This window comes from Astatotilapia calliptera, chromosome 10, assembly GCF_900246225.1.
Source record: "Astatotilapia calliptera chromosome 10, fAstCal1.2, whole genome shotgun sequence".
NCBI lineage: Eukaryota > Metazoa > Chordata > Actinopteri > Cichliformes > Cichlidae > Astatotilapia > Astatotilapia calliptera.
In genome coordinates, this window is record NC_039311.1 from 4,778,264 (window position 1) to 4,793,472 (window position 15,209).

General features: G+C 41.0%; 1 protein-coding gene across 6 annotated transcripts in view; it reads right to left on the minus strand.

Moving 5' to 3' along the window:
- The window catches only part of robo3 (roundabout, axon guidance receptor, homolog 3 (Drosophila)), a 166,724-nt gene that overhangs the window by 49,304 nt on the left and 102,211 nt on the right, over positions 1-15,209 (minus strand). The window lies entirely within an intron of this gene.

The window sequence follows — 15,209 nt, forward strand, 5'->3', positions numbered from 1 at the left end:
CTGGGATGATGTACTGACAACAATGGTCCACGAGGAACAGGCCAACACCAATGCCGGCCTGCAGGCTGTAAGTCTGGCCTAAGCCACTCTAGGGATTTGCAAGCAACGAAAAGACTTCTGTGTCATTCTTATCTGCTCCAGACACCCTCCAAAAAGCCTCTCTAACTGATCTGAAAAGTAAATCAAGCCATATTTTCTTAAGTATTTATTAAGAAACTTCCAAAGTCATTCGGCAACTCTCTCAAAGTACAATTTTGAGTGGTTTTACAGTTCTGCCCTAAAATATTCCACAACGTTTTCTTTGAAGGCATGAGGAGACAAGAGATTTGAACATCAAGGAGCTGATAGATGATTAATTAATGTAAGAGGATGGTATGTCTGATTTTTATACATTATGGGGGTCTCGCTGATATCAGTGAGTCATATCAATATAATAACATTCCAATCATGTCTCTCAAGTCTCTCCTGAGTGTTCAAAGATCTGCATGGCTCTTATGGCTGTCAAACAGAGAGAAAGCTGTTACTTCATCTTAAAAGTGCAAGTCATGTCAAAAACTGGCATCCTAATTTACACTGGCAGTTCTTCACAGACTACTCAAAAAAGCTGTCGAGTATATCACCTCCCCATGAAAGCACAAATCTTCTTTAAAATGCCCTGCGCACAAAACTGACAGATATGTTTGTGACGTTCGGGGAAAATTTCAAAGGGTTGTCTTGCTGTTGCATAACATGTACAACAAATTAAATGCAATTCTATATTAATTTCTCACCTTGTGATTTCAAACAGACGAAACACATTTTACGTTTTTTCCCCAAATTTGAGGTATGAATAAGTTGGAGATTTTAGACCAGAGAAAGAAGTTGCATTATTGTGTGAGTGCTCTTTTTACTGCAGCGGTCCCCAACCCCCGGGCCACAGACCGGTACTGGTCTGTGAGTCGTTTGGTACCAGGCGCAGGTGTGAAACTTATGGTTTTCAGGATTTTTATTGGTTTTTATCATTATTGTTTATTTTTATTGTTTCTCTGGGTCTTTTCCCGTGTGTTATGAATGAATCTCCTTTCTTTTGCTACTGGTACTGGTTTTATTTTGTTGTATTCATCCACGAGCCCTTAAAGGCCAGACCGTGAAAATATTGTCGGACATAAACCAGTCCGTGTTGGAAAAGAGGTTGGGGACCACTGTTTTACTGCATTAGTACCAGTACATTTCTACTGGTCTCCCAAGTGTACATCACATGGCTTGTGCCACTACATGCAAAAGACAGCTACTGAATATAGAAAAGAATGTGTTTCCTGCTGCTTCCTATTTAACAAGGCCGTTTTCTATTAATTACCAGTTGCGCCATTATGCCAGACACAGACTGGCTGTAGTTTGTAATACCCACCTGCTGTGGTGGAAACTACAAAAATCGGTGTTGAACGTGTGTTACTCTTATGCTCAAAGATATCAGACCATCAATCAGATCAGATCATCAGGAACACATAGTTGTGGTGGCTGGTGTAATCCCTAGTGTTTAATTTTAAACTCAGCACCAGTGCAGAATTTATGAAAAAGCACTCCAATAAATACGAGATAATCTCTACATTTATGAAACAGGTGGTGGGCTTAATGGTCAAATGACATCTTTACTGACACTAAATTAAAAACTAAATGTTTAGATTTAATCAAAGTAAACTATCCTAAATTGTCAGCACAGTACTGTAAGCTAATAGCTTACTGTAAGGTATCAGATTTCAGGACTGAGCGAAGATGCTTAAATATATTTATAAGACATGAGTGTCTATGCACACAAGAATATGTGATGGACCTTTGGAGTGGAACAGCAGCAATGTCGCTGTAATGTCACAGGCCAACAGGGGAGGGTCACTGGCTCATCTGATTAATGACACATCTCCCCTCATGTCAACGCCCACAGGCCAAGAAAGCCCCCAGGATATTATGGTTATCATCACCATCCATATATCTATCGGCCCATCCATCTATCCATTCATATGAGAGCATTTCTTTATCTGAATCACCTGGCTTTGTGTGGTATCTCAGTGTCAGCCTGTACACCACAAAGGCTCATTCTTCTTCCTGTCAAGATAGCGTTGTGTCCTCTTTGAATGTGAGAGTGGGGATAACTCAGTCAGCTCTGTTTGTAATCAAGGTCATGGGAAACGGGTATATTGGTGTTTCAGCAGAGAATAGGATATTTTTCATTTTCTCATTAGCTAACACAGCTGGTACTTATGTTTGCCTTGAAAAAATACCCGTCTACTCAGTTCATTTGAACTACTACGTTACCGTTGTCTTTATCTGTGCCTCTTTCGGGGCTAAAACGACAGCTTATGACTGCATTCTGCCCCATATCCTGATGGCCAATTACTTTGCCACAGAGTATTTGGGGCTTGCTGAATCCCACTGGTCACTCCAATCCTTGTTTGATATGCCAAACTACACCCCTGACCTTATCTATGCCTGCTGCCAACATTTCTCTTACCACTATTCATAGCAGATTACAAAAACCTGACTAAATTGCTCAGGATCCCATCTTGTCACGCAAAGGGAGAAATGAAATAGGACAGCTGATTGGACCGAAGGTCTGAATTACCATGCTGTGGGGTTAAAGGACTGCAGCGATGACCTGTCACACACCACAGTGAAATCATGGCTCCAGGGGCCCCTGATCCTTCCCATTCTACCCCTCCACAAGCACCAAACCTGAGCAAAAAAAGGGTCTCTAGATGTTAATTAGGCACCGGCACTTACCTAGAGGCCCTTGGGGGCCCAAATTAAGAGGGTGCACTTTGACCCTTTCTTTAAACCCCTTCAACAAAGCCAGAGTAATCCCCACCACTGGGCTTGAATGCTGCACTTTAATCAAAGCACAGACATAGAAAATAAGGAGATACGAGACACAAGATTAAAGTGAAAATCCTGCAAATGGACAGTGAAAAGCTTCTCCCATTCAAATACATACAACTATGACAATACACATTTGTCCAAATTCAAACAGTTGTGGACAATGTTGTGGCAAAATGGGATTCATAAGATCAATCCATGAGGTTTCTTTATTTGTCAGCTATTTCATTCATTGTGGTATTTAAACCAAGCATTACTGATCATTTCATATTTGATAACAATTTTACATTTCAATTTTATTTTAGATATATATTTGTTCAGCTTATTATCCCAGCAGGGTACCTGACGACCGCCAAGGCGTAAGTTCTGAATGAAAGAAAGATCTTGAAGGAAATGAAATATGTTGTTCTTCCCATTCAGCTGACTCCTCAGGACTTGCCTTATTCTCTGCAGGTATTTGGTGTTTGCAGCTTTCCTAGTGGCCTCTTCACGGTTCCTATGAGACTCTCAGTTTTAAGGTTTTATATGTCAAAAAATTATTACAAAAACACATTCCTTCCTTCTTGAACCTTGCCAAATTTCAAATTATTAAATGGTAAATGGCCTGTATTTGTATAGCGCTTTACTAGTCCTTAAAGTACAAATATTAGATGAACAACAACACGACTTGTTACATTGTTACATAATATTTAACTGCATGATTTATTTATCAAAAATGAAGCCAAAACACCAAAAACACTGTGTGATCCCATATTTAATAGCTTGTAAAACCACCTTCACTCCAAGTAATTATGTTCTATATTTAGTCTCTTCCATCTAGAGCTGGGCGATAGAACGATAACGATATGTATCGCGATATAACTTTTACTCGATAGAGAAATTAAGCTATCGCGATAGACCTCGTCGCTCTTGTCCTCTTAAAAAAACAAAACAAAAAAAAAGGTCAGCCAATCCAAATTAAGTAGCGCAGAGCCGAACCAATCACAGCCGCAGCGTCACGTCACGTGACTTGTTACGTATAGCACAACAAGTGCCAAGCCGCACGTGTGTTTGTTTGGGAAGCAGCCAGCGGGTAATGGAGCCAGCGCGTAATGGAGGAAATGAGTGTGCCGACTAGAAAAATCAACCGAGCGTGACCGAAGAGAAAACAGATGATGGTTCCAACGCCGGAGAGATTGTCAAACGGAAGAGCCATAGAAGTTCCGTAGTGTGAAGGTATTTCGGCTATTTCAAGTCTGACAAAAAACAGAGTAGCGTGCACTGTAAATTGTGCCGAAAGCAAGTCTGGAAATACAATAAACTGGTGCATGCGTCACACTGTGCGCCACGTTATTGTTTCAGTGAAATGAATTTCTACAATACTGTTACTGTTAATTCTACTCTCTGCAGTGTTTAAATGCTTACATATACACACAGTTACTGTCCCTCCACACTTACGACTCGGTTCTGCTTCTATGCCCCAGCTTTGTTTACTTTTTCCCACCGAGGCTTCTAGACTTCTGATTGGCCAACATTTCTGCACGGTTAGGAATCTAGCGCCACCTGCTGCTTTGGCATGTTCATAGCAGCGTTTTCCTTCATTTCTACCTTTATGTGTGGACGGGATTATTTTTTAAAACGAAAACGGAAAATCTCCGTTTTCAAAAATACCCGTGTACGTGTGGACGTAGCCTCAGTCTCTGACTGGAAGCGCTAATTCGTCATTCGGCTTTTGTCAGACTAAAGTAACTGTTACAACTGTTTGAAAAGCTCAGCTATACAACAAGGAGAGATTGAGAATTTCCTTTTAGTTCTCAGTTTATTTGATATTGACAAAAGTTAGTCAGTTTTTTCTGTTCTTCTGTAAAACAAACTAAGATTTATTTTTAGAATTAATATTTTGTTTCTAAGTGGAATTGACAATTTAGTAGTCTGTTTCGTTTGTTCTATTTTGAAACTTAAACGCTTTAGCGGCTGCCTTTTGTGTAGTTTGCAATATTTGCCTTTATTTATCTGAAAAAGTCTCATGTTCCTTAAGTACATCTACCCTGTTGAACTTATTATGGGAAATAAATATTTAAATAAAAACAAGCTGCTGATTATTTCACATTTTACTTGTGAGCAACGGCACATTTAAATCTTACAAATATAGTTATTTGGCTTATATCGTGATAGATATCGTTATCGCCTGAAATGAAAAAAACATATCGTGATATGAAAAAATCTCATATCGCCCAGCTCTACTTCCATCTTTGTGAAAGGATTTCTTTATAAAGTTACTTTAGTTCCTTGAGATTTGCAGAAATTCCTTTATGCACATCCCTCTTAAGGTTCCGCCACAACATTTCAATGTGGTTGATGTTTGGACTTTGATTAGGCACCTTAATTCTTGTTTTGTTGATTCTGATACGCTGTGTTTGTTTTTTTGTCAAACATGGCACTGTGCATTATGGTCAAGAAACAAGAGGTAGTCACACTTGCTGATGATTTAATAATCTGATAAGAAGCATCTGGCAGCTTCTTTCTCTCTTAATTCCTACACACTTCACACACTGTTTCTGCATTTTGGCTTAATTTTTGCAACATAAATATTGAAATGGTACAATATGTCATGGTTTGTTGCTCTTTTTATCTCATTTTAAGACTTGTCAAAGAGCAGAGTGGTCAGCAGATATTTTGTGTTCATTTCTTAATAGAATGAGCTTTAAACATCTTAATTCATATACTTTTAAGCAATGCTCAATGGTCTCTATGGATTCATTCAGAACCCTAAAACCTAAACTTTTCACCATACTGATCTCAAACAAAGTTCCCAAATAGACCAGTTTGGGTATTTTTAACAAGAATTTTATCAACAAAAAGCCCAGACGAGAAAATAATCACCCACTTAAACAATAGTTAAAGAGATTTCTTTTTGCATCCACACTTTTAATCTCTTGAAAACAGATTTACACATCATCACCCTCTCTTACGTGCTACCATATCTGTTTGATTACTGTCAGCCTTTCCACAACAGCTTGTAGTGTACAAAATGATTGATTTGAAAATTATAGAGTACTCATCCTGAAAATGAAGCCATCATAGCTAATCTGTTTCATTAAAAAAAAAGTACAGAAGTAATACTTATTTGTGACCAAGAGACTAGTGTGATTTACCACGTGGGTAAAGTATAAGGACCCTTCTGTATATCAGTGCACCACTTAAGCATTTAATTGGACATAAAAAACACCTCTGGGTGTTAGCTCTGGCTCACTTTTGATTAAATGCCTTTATCACTGTCATTAATGTTCCAAGGAGTGAAACACACACACACACACACACACACACACACACACACACACACACACACACACACACACACACACACACACACACACACACACAAAAGAATAAATATTCATACGGTGGAAGGAGGGGGAACTGAAAAAAAGCTTCAGGTTCAAGCTCTGCTGTGGGGGATTGAGCTGGTCATGTGTCAATCCATCAGCTTACATCCTTTCCTGACATGAAGCAATCTGCTTTGGTGTAAACACATGCAAAGACATGCTGATGTTTTTTGTGCCTTTGCTCAAGTACAACATCCTTCTTATCCCTTTATCAGGCCTGCTTAGACACACACACACACAAAAACACATATATATACATCTTATCTGTTCCCTATAGGTGCTGCTTGTTCCTCAAGGCAATATCAGTCTAGGCCCTCAGGCCCATCAGGGGCCCTCATCAGAAGCCACCTTCTATCAGCCACTGTCATTACCCCGAGTGGACCCCCTCCGATCCCTATCAGCCATTACACCATGATGAAACGGCCCACGCAGGATATTGGTGTGTATGCGTGTTGCTTCCCTGGTGATGGAAGGCCTTTAGAGGACGTGGGGGAGGTGGGGGTCTCACAGTTGGAGACAGATGTCCTTGTAAGCACCATCCTCCTCCTCCTCCTCATCACCACACCCAATACAAATACTCACACTTGTGCAGATATGCTGCACAGCAGCTGTAGCAGCAAATACAGTAAAGCACCGTCTGCATCCAATATGACCAGCTCAGAGCAATCTACAGGCTGACTGGAGATTACAAATCCCCCGCAGTGCGCACACACACACACACACACACACACACACACACACACACACACACACACACACACACACACACACACACACACACACTGTGATGAAGCTCTTACCATTTCTTTATCTACATTCTCTGACCTGAAATGTGGAATGTCATGACTTGGTTTGAAGTGCAATTCCATTTTGTGTCCTGGTGCTGCCATTTAGTTTTTTGACCTGTGTATTTTATGGCCTTGACTAAACGACATAATGTGGTTTAGGTTCCTGGAAATGCTCGTGTGGCCAGTAGTAAAATTGAGCTGAAGTTAAATGAATGAGAATCACATCAAGAGGATATTTCAGTTATTCCTTTGAGAAGCCCACAAGGGTCACCTTCTCAGCCCAAGTAGTGCTGCTTGATGCCTCCCCCTTCAAGAACACACTTGGATAACGTGTTCACTGATGTCAGGTCCACTTCCACCAACAAATGTATTCCCTCCATCTTCTTTTGTTCCTTAATGTGCCATAGCACGAGTGCTACTGCTGAGTCCATTTAACAGCCACAGCAGCTGGCCCACCCCCACCCACCCAACCTTAACAAGACTCTCTCCATGCAACCACTAAACCTAATGGCTGCTCTCACTAGATATACTGATAAGAGCACGAAAAATTATTTCCTTGTTTAGATGAAAAAAATTAGGTCCTAAAGCCTGAGAACTAAGTCACTTTTTTCTCACTGTGATTAAAAGGGTCATGCATTGAAAAGAAAGCAACTCAAATAATAAATTTGATAGAGCACTGAAGTGGCTACCAATCCTGGACAGAAGCTGACAGAAAAATCTCTGCAGTCCAAATTGACATTAGACGAAAGCCCTAGCATGTCTCACAGCAAACCCCTGGAAAACCAATTATTAGCCACTGTGCTCAGACAACACTGAAATGACATCCACAAGTCCCCATGATGCATTACAAGCAGATTATAAGCCTGTTATTAACATAGATAAACCTCCTCTTACAACACAATCATGAAGCAAGCCCAAGAAAATTACATTGGATTCAATATTCATGTCATGCTCTGATTCTGTTTACGATGCTTTAATATATACTATCACAGTCACTTAATATAAATTACCACCCAAAATTGAAATAAGCGCTAAAATGTGAGAAACCAAGAGTGCCCCTCCCCTGTTTGGGGCAGGGGGAAAACAGATATAGTTATCTGTCAAATGGTAAATGGCCTGTATTTGTATAGCGCTTTACTTTGGGGGAAAAGGCTTTTAAATACGCTGCCCCTGCTTCCTGGAATAATCTGCAGGAGGAACTGAAATGATCAGAATTGGTTACCTTGGGGGAGTTTAAGTCTGTCTTAAAGGAACGAGAGAATAACTCTTTTACTCAGTGTCATTGTTTTTAATGTACTCTTAATTTGATCTGTTATTGTATATTTTACACATGTTTGTACGGGATATTGTATTTGTTTTAAATGTTATATCCTAATGTGGTACGTCTATTTTGACTTTTGTTGCCATGATGCCATGGCTCTCTTGGAAATGAAATTTTTAATCTCAATGAGATTTTTTACCTGGATAAATAAAGGACTAATAATTAGTCCCTATGGACCCCAAAGCGCTTTACATTTCAAGGTGCGATGTTTCATGGCTTTTATTGTAGCCTAAATGCCCAGCAATGTCAGTGGTCTCAGTGTCTTATCAAACCCAGACGTGTTTAAAAGGTGATAGTGTAAGGATGGATGAGGAGCAGCAAGTACTGGGTAGTAGTGGTTAAGAGGTAATGCTTGACAGCGGTGAAGTCTAGAGTCAATATGACTGTGAGGCCACATCGTCTCGCCCCACATGCATCAGCGAGACGACACAAAAGGCGCTCATTATCTCACACAGACTAGAGGGACGCTAGTGTGTGTGTGAGTGTGTGTGTGTGTTGTTGGAAGATCAGACCAACTTGGAAGCACAACGTTAGTTCGGAGTTGCATCGTGACATGTACCTTACTTGATGTGGTTCATGCTTTATATGTTTGTTTTTTCAAAAATGACCTCAGACAAGAAAGCCTCATTTCTGTTGTTTACTACCGAAGAAATGTAAACTTTTTAAAATTATGCCAATCTGACAATTATGCCAAACATTTGCTCAGCTTCACTTCAGCAGCATCAGGTAATATTCATATGTTGAGTCATGGTATATATACACACACACACACACACACACACACACACACACACACACACACACACACATACATACATACATACATACACATATATATATATATATATATATATATATATATATATATATATATATATATATAAATATAAATATATAAAACACCCAGCACACCCCTGCGGGCAGTTTATCCTTCAAGCTCGGGTCCTCTACCAGAGGCCTGGGAGCTTGAGGGTCCTGCGCAGTATCTTAGCTGTTCCCAGGACTGCGCTCTTCTGGACAGAGATCTCCGATGTTGTTCCCGGGATCTGCTGGAGCCACTCGCCTAGCTTGGGAGTCACCGCACCTAGTGCTCCGATTACCACGGGGACCACCGTTACCTTCACCCTCCACATCCTCTCGAGCTCTTCTCTGAGCCCTTGGTATTTCTCCAGCTTCTCGTGTTCCTTCTTCCTGATATTGCTGTCATTCGGAACCGCTACATCGATCACTACGGCCGTCTTCTTCTGTTTGTCTACCACCACTATGGTTAGCCACCACCATTTTGTCCGTCTGTATCTGGAAGTCCCACAGGATCTTAGCTCGGTCATTCTCCACCACCCTTGGGGGCATCTCCCATTTTGACCTCGGGACTTCCAGGTTATACTCGGCACAGATGTTCCTGTACACTATGCCGGCCACTTGGTTATGGTGTTCCATGTATGCCTTGCCTGCTAGCATCTTGCACCCTGCTGTTATGTGCTGGATTGTCTCAGGGGCATCTTTACACAGCCTGCACCTGGGGTGCCTGGTGTGATAGACCCCAGCCTCTATGGATCTTGTGCTCAGAGCTTGTTCTTGTGCTGCCATGATTAGTGCCTCTGTGCTGTCTTTCAGTCCAGCTTTGTCCAGCCACTGGTAGGATTTCTGGATATCAGCCACCTCCTCTATCTGCCGGTGGTACATACCGTGCAGGTGCCTGTCCTTCCATGATGGTTCCTTGTCTCCCTCCTCTTTCTTGGGTTTCTGCTGCCTGAGGTATTCACTGAGCAATGAGGTATTCACTGAGCAAGTAACCCCGGCGGAAGGGGCTACATGAATAGGATGAGGGACCTATGGATATAGATATATATATATACCCTTCTGTTTTTCTTTTCCTTCCTCTTTCTTTCTCCCTTTCCTATCCCTCACTCATGTCTGTCCCGTCTGTAACATCTGAAAATAAAATATAATAAATAATAAAAACAAAGGTCGATCAAATGGACCAATACGGCAATGCCACGATGATCCATTTGGCAAAGTAAATCCATTAGGTATCCTTGTTGGTCTTCAGACAACAATTCTGATGGCTAAAGAACCAAATGGGACAGGCAAAAAAAAGGAGTTCTTCTTTCCCACTGTCACCAACTTATTACTCATTCTTTTTCAGCTATTTACTAATAAGTGACTTTTATGTATATATATATGCCTGTATATATTGTGCTATTCTTAGTTAGTGTATTGTCTGTCTTTGTTAATGTTTGTTTATAATGGAGCACTGTAACAAAAAATAATTTCCCCTAGGGATTAATAAAGTATTCTGATTCTGATAAAGGATTCTCTCATTTTTGGGTTTCTTTCTCTAATGTGGTGTTTATTTTAGAATATAAAGAATCTCTTTCGTGAATATCATTAAGTGGCACTCTATAAATTCAACAAATTCAATTCAACTGAAAAAATAATCAAAATAATCTTTGTAATAAAAATAATAAAAATAAAATAATAAATAATCCTGGAGATGGTAGGACGTAAATATAATTTGTATAAACAAAGGCTGGATTTGCCAGGTGATAGTCAGATCTAGCCAATGTTAAGCAGATTAATGGTCATTTAAAAGAAAACCCCACAAACACTGTGGTGCACGTTATTCTGGAGCACCAAGACTCAATATATATCATGCTTATATGATATCAAAGGCCTTGGCAAACCCTGCATGTCTCTTGCTGGATCTTTGCTATCCCTCCCTTTCTTCCCCCTTACACTTGGACGCACACTCATGAACCCACTCAGAGCTGAACAAGCCTGAGGCAATGCTAGGTCCATTTGATTGAAATAGCCATATTAAAAGTCAAGTGGGGGGGCATATTAAAATACTACTTGGCAGGCAAAATCTTCTCACACTGAAGAAGCCCTACAGCTCTCCTGCCCAACCCTAGCCCGGCCCCTCCCACTAACAAAAGACTAATAAAAATCTCCCAAGTTTGTGCAAACACACACAAATGAAGCCAGTTTACTGTAAACTATGACACACAAACATATTCTCATTTAAGTGCAAATCCTTCCAACATCAGAGAATGGGGCGTGTTCACCTATGTGTGGTTCAGCAGAAGGTTCTCATCCCAATTCTGAGCATGCTGAATCTCTGGCTGTGCTCACCCACCCAGCAACCTTGAGGTTAATCCACTGCAAAACTCCACTGGCATGTCATGCCATGTGTGTCTGTGTATGTGTGAAAGAGAGCACACGAGTCTCTGTGCCTTTTTATTTCCATCTTCGTGTTTCAGAGCAATTCCTGGTGGGATGCACATGACTACCCAGACCTGGGCAGCGTGCAGACCAAACTATGTGCTGACACTTTAATGCTTTAGGAATTAAACTAACACCGGTGGCTCCCTGGCTCATGAAAGTAATAGGAAGCCATAGCACGGACCAACAGAGGTATTCTTTAAACAGAGAAGCCAGCTGTCCCTGACTTCTGACCTTTCATCTGCAGCTAGAAGTAAGAAAAAAACAATTTCCTGGTGTGGATCAATACAATCACATTATCAAAAAGCTTTAGTTAAGATTTATTTCTACACTGCCATATTGTCCTTACAGGAATTTATGATATACAGTGCTAGATTGTGCCCTCTAGACGGGGTATGGTCAAGGTGAATGGCTGTTCAATGTTCAGTCTATATCAGATCTATCAACTAAATGAAGTTGTGTACTGATTTAGTGGCTCATGGTTTCCAAAAGTGTATGTTTGATGATAAAAAAAAGAAGGCAGTTGATTATCTTGGATTGATAGTAAAGGACTTTTTGTTAACTTGAAACTGGTATACATCGTCTGGGGAGCATATGAAGTTGAATCCTGAAGCCACACAATGGTTTGTTCCCCCCCAAAAAAGAATGCTCCTCTCATGGACATGATGATGAGATGTCTCCTCAAATTACCACAGCTATTTGTGAAATAGTCAAACTATTTGTCAATATTTAATTCAGCTTGAGTGGAATAAAATGGTCAGGCGATGTAGCTCACACGTGATCTGACAGGGTTGTGGGGGGAAAAAAAGCTTGCAAGAACAATCTCCCAGCACAAACATACACACACATCTTGGAGAGGGTTTAAAGGCCATTTTCTGCTTCAGTTGGAAATGTGCCATGCCTTTAGCAAGCAAGCAAAAGAGGAGATGAAACAGCATTTTGATGAGAGTTGTTTGGCAAAAACAAGATGGGAAAAACAATTCAAGGAAAAAACATTTGGACCACAAGTTACAAAAAGCAAGAGAAAGGAGAGGAGGATATGCAAATATGCACTTAATGTGATATGATGTGCAATTCAATGAATATGTCGACAAATATGAGACTTGGTAAGTAAATGTTTGTATACCACTTATAAGACGTATATGTGTCATGTTACAATTTAATGAATGAAATTATTCCGTTTAAAATGTTCCACATACCAAGGTATGGTGCAGGAATGTGTGTTCATTGATCGCCGAATCGTTTAATCTCCTCTACCCAAACACTTACATTCAGAAAGCATACAAAAGCTTAACCAAGGAGAATTGGCGCATTGGTAATGTATGCATATCATTGCTAAGGAGAACGGAAATGACAATCCTCCTCTCTCCATCTGCCCACCCGCCACCAATACCACCCGAAACGGTTCCCAGAGGGTCCCCCATGACAATACAGAGGTGGTTGTACCTCCTGTGTGTGGTCAGCTAATAAAACAATTGTCTGGCCTTGAAAAGAGGATTACTTTAATCTAGCATCCTGCTGCTCTAGGCACATAACGTTAACCTAGAGCAGCAGAATAAAAGGGTCCCTGAGAGCTATTGAGACGCCCATTGTAAAGCAACTGAAGCTCCCCCATCAACCCATAACCCAAGATGCCCTGAACTGACCCTCAGGTCCAATCAAGGCTACTGTAGTTCATCCATCTGGAAAACCATAAACACTCTTTAACTCGACCTTAAGTGAATTGGGGTGCACAGTCAACTATGAACAATGGATGCCCCTACACAACACTATTAATTATTGACTACTGCGTGGGATGGTGGCAATGAGCCTTATTGTTAGAGCTGAATTCAGCTCTAACAATAAGGCAATTCAAGTGAAACTTTATGAGAAGAATTTAGACTATGGTCAGACCAACAATAGCACCTAACCTTAACATAAAACTTGCATAAACCCTGCAGTCACTGAAAAGGGAAAACCACTCTTTTCTTTTCTTTTTTTTGTAAAGTTTTGGCATCTGCTTAAAAATCCCTTTAAATTATTCACTTAATGTTTACTTGGAAATACACTGACAAAAACCAAAGCAAAATCTAGAGAAGCCGAATCACAACAGTTGTCTCAGCAGTGTTGACTGGACACACAGGTACACACACAGCCCCGTCTCTTTTATGCGTTCATGTTCTTTCACTGTTAGGTCGCCTTTCCTGCCACACAGTCAAAAGCAGAGAGGTGCAAACCAGTCATTGACACATGCAACATAAGCATCTTTTTGTTGGAGACAAGCCGGTGTCTGTGTCAACTAACCCCTTGTCAGCTCTCTCTGTCCACTTAAACAACTTATGGCTGTTGCCCAACTGATGCAGCAGCTCTCCCTATTGAAAACACTCAAATGTGTTCACATAGCTGGAGCAGATGGTCCAAACTTGCATCCTGCCATGTGCCCAGCACACTTTTTAGCCTGTTTGTATGCCATGCCTGATCATAACCCTGCACTAACAGGGAAGGGGTGGCTGTGGTAGGACTGAGGGAGGGAAGAGCAACAGTTTTAATTTTCCGCCCTGTCAACAAACTCCAAAAACAGATGGATCTTGGAGCAGAAATCCCTTTAGCTCTGCTTGAATGACTAAAGCCCCTGTTCACTGACCTTTTCTAACACAAATGCATCCTAAGGAGAAATGAATCTTGTGCAAATACACACCAGTAGAAATCAATAAGCATTCTCCACAGCCGTTTGCCCTCATAGCTACCATTTGCACATAGGTCAAATATGCTTAAGTCCCCCTGAAATGCCTCTTTTACCACAAAGAACTGCTGATCTGTATTATTCTGGCATTGAATAATAAAAAAAGGAAAACTTTTGTGGCTAAATGAAGATGTAAACCAGTAAGGACTGTGACCATGCAGGATCAGAATAACACACCTCACATATCTCACAATGGCATATATCAAACTACGGAAACTTTCCAAAATGAACTAAATTGTGACAAATGGGTAGGAGTAAAGACCAAAGCCACTTTGACAACAGCCAAATACCTGAGTGCTCCTCGTCAGCACCATAGAGTATGTGTCAAGAGTATGGATGGGTACCGGTACCTGACATAAACGGTAGTAACCAGACCGAAAAGCAGCGCACATTTCGTTGCTTTATTTCGGTGCTTTATTTCGGTGCTTTTTTTTTTTTTTTCCTGAGATGTCATACACTTTGAATTCTAGCCAATCATTTTACCTTTCCAAGGATAGTAGGCGGGCCCAGGTACGTACGTTCTTTTAGAGCAGAGCTACAGATTAAAAATGCCCAAGGCAAAGCAGTCAAAGTCTGGCTGTACTTCACAGCAAAAGATGCAAACTCAGCAGCCTGCAACAAGTGCTTTAAGCTGATACTGTGCAGAGGAGGTAACACCTCGAATCTGATGAAACACCTGGCAACGGGTTTTTTTAAAGCCGAGAAATGCACCGTATTTGATAGCTTGCTGCAAGAGCTCACACCGAGCACACCTACTGCGGGTGTGGTGCCTGTTATCAGACGCAACATCACCCAAGAACCCGAAGAGGAGAGTCCTGGCCCCTAGCCCTGCCAGTGTAGCAGAAATGATGACGGATGATGATGGCAACAGCAGCCGTTCTTCTCTGGGTGAGTCGCTTAATGTTGTCCGTGTGTAATTTACGTTGAGTAGGCTAACCACGTTA